The following is an 8355-nucleotide window of genomic DNA, read 5'->3' on the forward strand; positions in this document are numbered from 1 at the left end:
GCATAAAGTAGACAAAATAAGTCCGCTGCGTTTACATGCAAAGTCCTACTGCTGTGTCAGAGGTTTGCATTCAAAGAAAGGTTTCTGTGCAGAGGTGGTAAGCCACAAGAACAGGCTGGGGTCTTCGTGATTGTCACGGATCTTCTTCGCGTGTACATTCGTCCTACACGAGCTTCTCGGTTAATTTACCGAAATAAGAACGAACAACCCGCCACAGAACAGAAGGAACGTCTAGACAAAACGCGGGGGGAAGGGGCTCAGGGGGGAGGCACTGAAGTCGGGGGTGGAGGAGTGGTCGAGATGAGCCCTGCGTCCAATGAGAAGGCGAAGGGTTAACGGGCAGCCAATCTGAGCCGCGCGCAGCGGATCCCGCAGGCTCCATTCAAGAATCTCAAGTATTCAAGATGGACGGAGCGGAATGCGGAGAGAGAGAGTGAGTCGCGGGAGCTGTTTAGTGCCCGCCACTTTCTTGCCCGGGCAAAGCGGGGGGAAAACCTCCAAAGTTTTAACCTCCACTGCGGGGCCATTGCGAGAGACGAGGAGAAGCCAGAGAGCTGCCGAAAGGGTAAAGATGGCCTCGCTGCCGGGCACAAAGGGATTGTCCCTCCAGCACAGGCAAAGGCGCTTCGCCCGATCCTGCTTCCCTTTCACAAACGCGTTTCAAGCGCAGGTTTGATCCAGAGAGCTTACATTTTGTTTGTTCACTCTAAGGAGAGAGAGAAAGCGGGAGAAGGCTGCTGGAGACCCGGGGAGGGGGCGACCGGCTGGGCGCTTCGGATACCGGTCACCCCCGTGGACGACGCCCTGAACTAGAAGAGGTGTGAGGAATGGCCGAAAATACGGAGAAGGGCTTTTCCCACCCCTCTCCAACACTTCATGCCCTTGGCTATAACTGGGAGAAGGGACGAGTGCCCCTGATTATTCTCTGTTCCAGTGTGGCCTAGCCCTAGAACAGTGTTTCTCAACCTTGGCCACTTGAAGATGTCCGGACTTCAATTCCCAGAATTCCCCAGCCAGCTGGCTGGGAGAATTCTGGGAGTTAAAGTCCAGGCATCTTCAAGTGGCCAAGGTTAAGAAACACTGCCCTAGAATCAAAGAATGGTGAGAGCAGACTTCCTCCTCTGGATCTCTTCAGGATCTCTCCTAATAGTATTTCCAGATCTTCTTTTGGTGGTATTCAAAGCATTTTACTTTCAATGCTTAGCCCCATACAGTGTACTAATTGCTGGGTTTGCGTAAGTATGGTTTAATTGGGCAAATCACATTTTACTGAGTTCACATCTGACAAAACATTGGTTTACAGACCATAGTGGCCAGCTTCACACAATAGATTAAACCCAAACCATTGCTGTGGTTTAGAACATGGGATGTCTCTGGATAATAGTTGTGCTCACTGATGAATATTAACGCAAGGTAGAAAATGGGAGTTTCCAAACGTTATTATTTATTGTAGAAGGGGAATGTTTGTCATGCAGGGTCAAGGAATTGAGCCCTATTCAGTAGAAGCCAACCTTCTAACCTGTACGCCTTCCATGTATATGCTTGTGCATTCTTGGCACAGGAAATTCAAAAGATGCTGGAATGCTACACATTATAGAAGGTGGGAAGGCCTTCCCTCAAACATCATATTTTCCATACTCAATAAGTATACCGCTTCTCTGTCAAGATAACTGGAATTTCTGAATTATGTATGGGATGGAATGACTAATGACAATACACAAATTTAAGAATTATCAAAGTTCATTTGATGATGATGTGCTATCAAGTTGTTTTTGACTCCTAGTGACCACAGATCTTCTCCATTATAGGGTATTCCTAACCTGTTCTTTCAAGTGTCTCAATGTTGCACTCATTGCCACCTTAACTAAGTCCAACCACCTTGTTGGTCATCCTTTTTTTTTCTTTCCACTTTTTCCAGAGAATTGGGTATTTGTGTAAATTGTAAAATGTCTAAAGTTGGATAATTTGAACCTGGTCATCTCTGCGTCAAATGAGAACTCTGGGTTGATTTGTTCAATGAATCATTGGGTTTTTTTTCTTGGCTGTCCATGGTATTATTAAGAGTTTCTAATACCAAAGTTCAAAGGTGTCAACATTCTCCCTATCCTGCTTCTTTGAATTCCAGCTTTCACTTCCATAGAGCGTCACAGAGAATATAATGGCTTGCACAATTTTGAGTCCTTTGGTAAACTTTATGAATTTCTAGGAAAACATTAAATATTGGAATAATTATTAGAGGGCCCCATGTGGGCATACTTCTGCCTGCCTAGAGTGCAATACTGTATAGAGAAATAATACTGTACTAAAGTGTGAAGGTTTTACAGGATTTCTGCAAGTTTTCCGTATTCTGAAAAGGAAATTTCTCTGCAGCACTTTTCAATGAGTATCTGCAAAATTCTATAGCTCACAAAGACTATAAAACTTTATACCAACCAAGCAACTTTCTTTACTTTAGATAATTTAAACTCCTGAAAATTCCAATCTTTGCAAGGGGGGGGGTGTTTCTTATGATGGTATCATTGCATCAGAGACAAAAGATTCCTATTTAAGGAATAATATGTACATTTGTTAGTATTTTTCCCCCTGTCTGGAGTGATTAGTAGCCATAACCTGATGAAATGCTCAGTTTTCTGCAATTTATCATACAGCTAGAGCATCTACCCATAGAAAGATAATTTCAGGTTGTATAAACAAAAACAGAATGGGTGGTATATATTCATTTTTAGAAAAATTGAGAATATTAACCCTAATCTAAGTGACTTATTCTTGTCTTGCATGAAATCAGACAAAATACAATCACCGTGACATATTACTGTTTACAGAAATGATTTACAAGATTTATAGTACTAGTAGCTAAATCACATTGGACTAGACAGCGCCCAATCATTTGCAATGAAAATTCAATTTAAACATAATAAAGTTTTCACTAAAGAGTTTTTGATTTAAACAAAGGGAAATGACTATAATTTGCAGAAATTAAAATCCAATAAGAATGTTTCAATTTGCTAAATATTTAGCAGATATTAAAGAAATCTAAACTAAGATTATACACCTTTTGAAATGGGCTTAGTTAATGTTCAAAATATAATACAGTGGATCTTTATAAATTGTGATGAGACACTTCCACACAAGCAAACTTAGACTATGAAAAAAAAAAGGTTGCCAGACAACCGGGGGGGGGGGGAGTTATATTTCTTTTTGTCTGTTCATCCATCTAGAATAGTAGCTAAGAAAAAAAGTGTTTTTTTCCTTCTCTGGCTTATTTCATCTGTGAGTTATTAGGGAGTAAATATGTACTCCCATAGTGCAATACATGAATTAATTGAATCGTAGAGGTGGCAAGGGCTATTTAATTTTAGGCCATTAAGACCACCCACTGTTCATTGTAGCTATACAAATTAAAATATCCCAGATTGATTACTTTCCAGCCTTTGCTTGAACACTTCCTATGAAGGAAGAGCTAAACATCTCTCGGGATAATTTATTTCAGTGCTGAATTGCTCTTTCTGTTAGAAAGTTTTTCAGTTAATTATTATTGCAAGGTCAAAGATGCATATAACCCAATGTAATTTGTTTTGTGGGAAAATTAAGTCTGCAGTCTCTGTTTGAGGGAAATTAAATGGTAACCAAAAATATCACAATAAGATTAGAAATGTTAGTGGCTCTTTGGAGATCTCATAACAAATTGTTATCTCTTTGCTAAATAAACAATGTTTATTTATATGGAAATATAACACTGTATCAATGTTTGACTTGAACATTTAAAATATCATGAGTTGCAGATGTTGAAAGCTGGTATTGATCCCTTACTTCCCATCATAAGGCAGCTATATGCAGAGATCAGCTGTTGATCCACATGCTTAAGCCCAAGTGGGACCACTTAGGTGTGAGAAGAGAATTAGAACATTCTGTACATACTAGAGAAGAGGATCCACAACTTGCTTCTGAATACTTGGGTATCAAATGAAGTATAATGAGCATACTTCTTCTACTTAGTTTGTATATTTAGCTTCATGTTCTAAACTATATACAGATATTTGTTTCCAAGGCGTGAATAACTACTTGTTTCTGAACACCAATAAAAGAGACTCTCTTCAGTTTTTACACTTATTCCTCACATTCATTTTTTAACATGGAAAAATCATTGTGAAATAGAATTTTTGTACCCAGCTTTAGCATCTATCTGGTCTATGCTTTATATATGTTTTAATTGATTTGTACACTATTTTCCTCAACCCATGCATTATTCTACCGGTATATGATAAATCTGAACCAAAATTGTTTTTGTGTGAAACATCGTAGTTATATAATTCCACAAAGTAACTAAGTGATGTCCTCATGCTACAATTCATGTATGTAATTTCATGGAATGATACTAGAAGGCTGTTTGAGCTGCTCTAAGCAATCATATGTGTTAATATTAAGCAAAGGTTGATGGAATGTGTTTATAATTCCAGTGGCTTTAAATAATTTAAAACATTCATGACATGAAATGAGTGAATATGGTATTGACTTCTTCATAGAGGGGGATATATTCATTGTTCAGAAAACAGCTACTCTATACATAGTGTATACTTTTTGCCTTTTTCTTAATTGTTCATGAATAATATTCTTGCTATTGATAGAATTAGTTTTGCAGAGCAGATCAGGAATATGGTTTTTTAAAATGCTTTGCACTAAATAAAATATTTATACTTGCAGTTGGGAGTTTCATTCTCTTTTATTCTTTGTCTGCCCTCTTCTGTCATGATTTATCTGAAACCAAGAAATGCTATGCTTATTTTTTTCTGACTTTTACCACCTGTCCTATTATAAAAATCACACATCTGAAATTAGTAAAAACTTATTCAAGTTGAGTTGATTTTATCAAATTCAAGTATATGTCTCTTTTCTCTATTTAGATTAATGGGAGTTTCATACTTAAATCTACATATTCTGCTGTTCTTTCATAATCTTTTATAATTTCCAGGAATTTATGGCTTGTTTCTGCCGCATTGTTTTTATCCATTTGTGATTTTTAACTGTTCTTTTAGTATAAAGATATTGAATGAATACTCCATTAACATAATTATTTCTAAAAGTTATTTTTATTAGCAATGTATTAATGGCATGGAACTGTTTAGGAAAAACAGCAATCCAGTGAAGTCTGTTTATGTCTTGGTTAGCTCTTTGCAGTAATTTCTAATCAATGCATTTGCAACTGAAAGCTGGTTCCAGCAATCAAACAAAATATATTTTATATGTATATATATATAATTGAAATGCACAGTTTCCCACCCTGCCAAAAATGATGTAGGACAAAATAGAAAAGATTTTAAATGGTTTTGCAGTCTCTCACTTCTTGTCTGAATCTGATAGCTGTTTCTGTTCTCCCTTTGCTCTAGAAACTTGTTATTTCCCAAATTCTGTTGCTTCATATCTGGTGATAAGGTTCAACATCATTGATAAGGTGAACGACCTGTCAATGAAAAACAAGGACATCCTGTTGCATCAGTTCCCAAACACTAGGTATAAACAATCTACTTTCCCTTCTGTTGTGCTGTTGCTTCCAGCTAAACTACTATGCAGCTAGAAACAATTTTCAGGTAGCACTTCCTTTGGTTAAATAATGCAATTATTCTCTCAGCTACTTATTAAAGATTATTTGGCAAAACAATTTGATAAGATGTAATCCTGGAGAAGGGAATTCTGAGTTAGTTTTTATTCTGGTTATTTACAGGAATCAAAGTCCAAGGCCTTGTTACACAACAGAGTGTGGCTTTTTGTGAAGGTAGTGCTATGACAGAATCCTAGCTTTACCTGATTCTGACCATTGCTTTGGAATATCAACCCCCTCCCCCTTCATATTTAAGGCTTATTTGCTATCATATGCTTGCTTACCTATTTACTTGATTTTTTTTTCAACTCACAGTATCTGTTACTCAATATTTCAGGACTACTTGCAATAAAAACTCTGAATGTTAAAATTATTCCAATAGTAATACTGCATATTGCTATCTTCTATGGTGATTCAGATGCATATTATAGATTTCATATGTATACAATGGCTATTGCATTGGAATGTATGTCTTTGCTTGGTGAAAGTAATAGAGAAATGCAACGGATGTGGTTTTAGGTCAACATAAATGATTGACCTAAGGTGTATGTGTGTGTATCATTCATATATATGTATGTGTGTGTGTGTGTGTGTGTGTGTGTATATGTATGTATGTATGTATGTATATATGTATATATGGTTTCTTGTGTATTGAATAATATAGAGAATTTAAGACATCCAGTGGAAGCCACAATGTATCAAAATATGGTGGAGCGCAACTATCCTGGACTGAAGACATAAATTATATACTTGTGAAATATGTTGTTTACATGATGATGTAGGAAAGAACCAGGCTGAGCATCATCAGTCTGGAGTCCCTTCACACTCACAAAGTGATCTAATGATCCAGCCCACCTTGAATTTCATTCAACCTTATTTATTGCCAATTTGACTAACCATTAGTAGTTCAGATTCTTGTAGAGAGGGTTAGCATGCAATAAACCTTTATTCATTTGAACCACCTTGGCTTATGATTTCTGTTCTTGACAATGATATCATGACCCAAAGACCTTTGTGCTCACCTCCTCCCATGAGTGTCCATAGCTACAATGGCTTAGAATTGAGAAATAGGCTTGGCTGTAGGCTTTTTCTTTCCTTTTTTCCTGTTTTTTCAACTATATGATGGAAATGGGTTGATTTTGGTCCTTCACATTTTAATTCAGAAGATGTGAAGTAGAGGCAAAACTTGTGTGTAAAAAAAATTACATCCAGAAAAATATAAATTAATTATATTCATTATTCTGAAGTTGGTAATTTGGGACTCAATAGTTGTCTAGATGAGATAAAGGGTAAATCAATTGTAATTTGAATCAACTGTGATTGTCTTAAGATTTACTATAGATAAATATTTATAAAGATATGAATGTAGAAGAAACAGGGCTTAGTTTTATCATGTATAAGTAAGGTGACTGTTAGGATTTCATATAAGAAAAATCTGTCGTATTGCAAATTCAAATTTAGTGATAATTGTTGAAGAATTCGGGGGGGCAGTTAAATTTTTGGGGAGACTGATTTTGAAGGTTCAGGCTTTGTGCTTCTTATTTGTTTGGTAATGCAGCTGAGAAACTGCTTATTTTATAACTGACACTTTTTCTTTGAATATAGACTTATACTATGAATTCTAAATATTTTTTAAAATCTTGTAAAGAGAACTGGTTATTTTGTGTAATGCTGTTCCAAGGCAGAGTTAAAACTCCTACACTGCTTTAGGATTGCAACTATGTTGTAGTAAGAAAGAAGACTTGATGGTAGATGCACGTTATTTCCCTTTATTTTACCCTCCCTTTTCTAGGTTGAATTCCCGAACAGTCTTCTTGAAACATAAAACTGGATACTCCTGCTGGATGAAGACTAAAGAGAATGGTTTGATTAATGTGCACCGTGCAGCAGCCCAGTATTCTATAGAAGCTCGTACTAAAAAAAGTACATTGATAAAATAAATCACAGTTGTCGTGTGATCCTTTTCACCCTTCAGTGAGATTATGAGAAGGTAACTCTCTTGTTCCTGTGGACAAAGCAAAGGGCCTTCGGATGCACTGGGCACGGCCTCTGCCCGAGGCTCTTTTCACATTGTGCTACTGAGACCGACCAAGCAGTGCAATGTAAAAAGGGCATTGGGTTGGTGGCCACAGCAGCATGAATTCTTTATACTTCCATTGATGGTAAAGATGAAAGGCCAGGCATGGAGACTTGTTACAAGAGGCATAATGGAAAGAGAGAAAAAAAACCCATTTTGTCCTGCTAGAACAGTGGTTTCTACGATGAGAGCTATCTATTCACTCCTTTTAGAGGAGTTTTCAGTTGCTGGGTTTGGATAAATTGGATACCAACATTTGGTATTAGAGCAGCAACTGAAATATTGGTCATTTTTCTGTTGTCTGTTTTGAGATAATATAGCAACCTACCATCGAATGTTGATTGCTCACATATATTGGGTATCCTTTGTGCTCTAGAAGATGGTTAAAGATTATGGAAAAGGAAATAACTCTATTCATAAAACAAGATCCAGGTATAATCTGAGCCGATTTGCAGATTATGATAATTTTGAGTATGCAGTTTTGTCTGAAGGGATAAACATAACTGGTTTGGGTTTTTTTGTATGATTTGGTATGAATATTTCAAATTTATGCAGTTGGATAATATTCCTGGATTCTGTGCCTGTTGGAAACTTTAACCAGCAGAAAGCCATCAACAGAACTTCTGGCTTTGTACTAAACCTGAAAAGGAAGCGGGATGACAGAAACTATTGATAGTATGGA

General features: G+C 36.9%; 1 long non-coding RNA gene across 2 annotated transcripts; it reads left to right on the forward strand.

Annotated features, from left to right (window-relative positions):
- The first annotated feature begins 365 nt into the window (after positions 1-365).
- LOC106541486 (uncharacterized) lies at positions 366-7563 on the forward strand. 2 transcript variants are annotated; one of them, XR_015696516.1, is made up of 4 exons: positions 366-565; positions 712-818; positions 5385-5508; positions 7389-7563. It is a non-coding gene; the product is annotated as an uncharacterized LOC106541486 (long non-coding RNA). The 2 variants fall into 2 exon arrangements; XR_015696515.1 differs by lacking the exon at positions 712-818 and having other exon boundaries at positions 376-565.
- The last annotated feature ends 792 nt before the right edge of the window (positions 7564-8355 follow it).

The sequence above is a fragment of the Thamnophis sirtalis genome, unplaced genomic scaffold (assembly GCF_051295495.1).
Source record: "Thamnophis sirtalis isolate CommonGarterSnake01/CBP01778 unplaced genomic scaffold, rThaSir2_p1.2 scaffold_1, whole genome shotgun sequence".
NCBI lineage: Eukaryota > Metazoa > Chordata > Lepidosauria > Squamata > Natricidae > Thamnophis > Thamnophis sirtalis.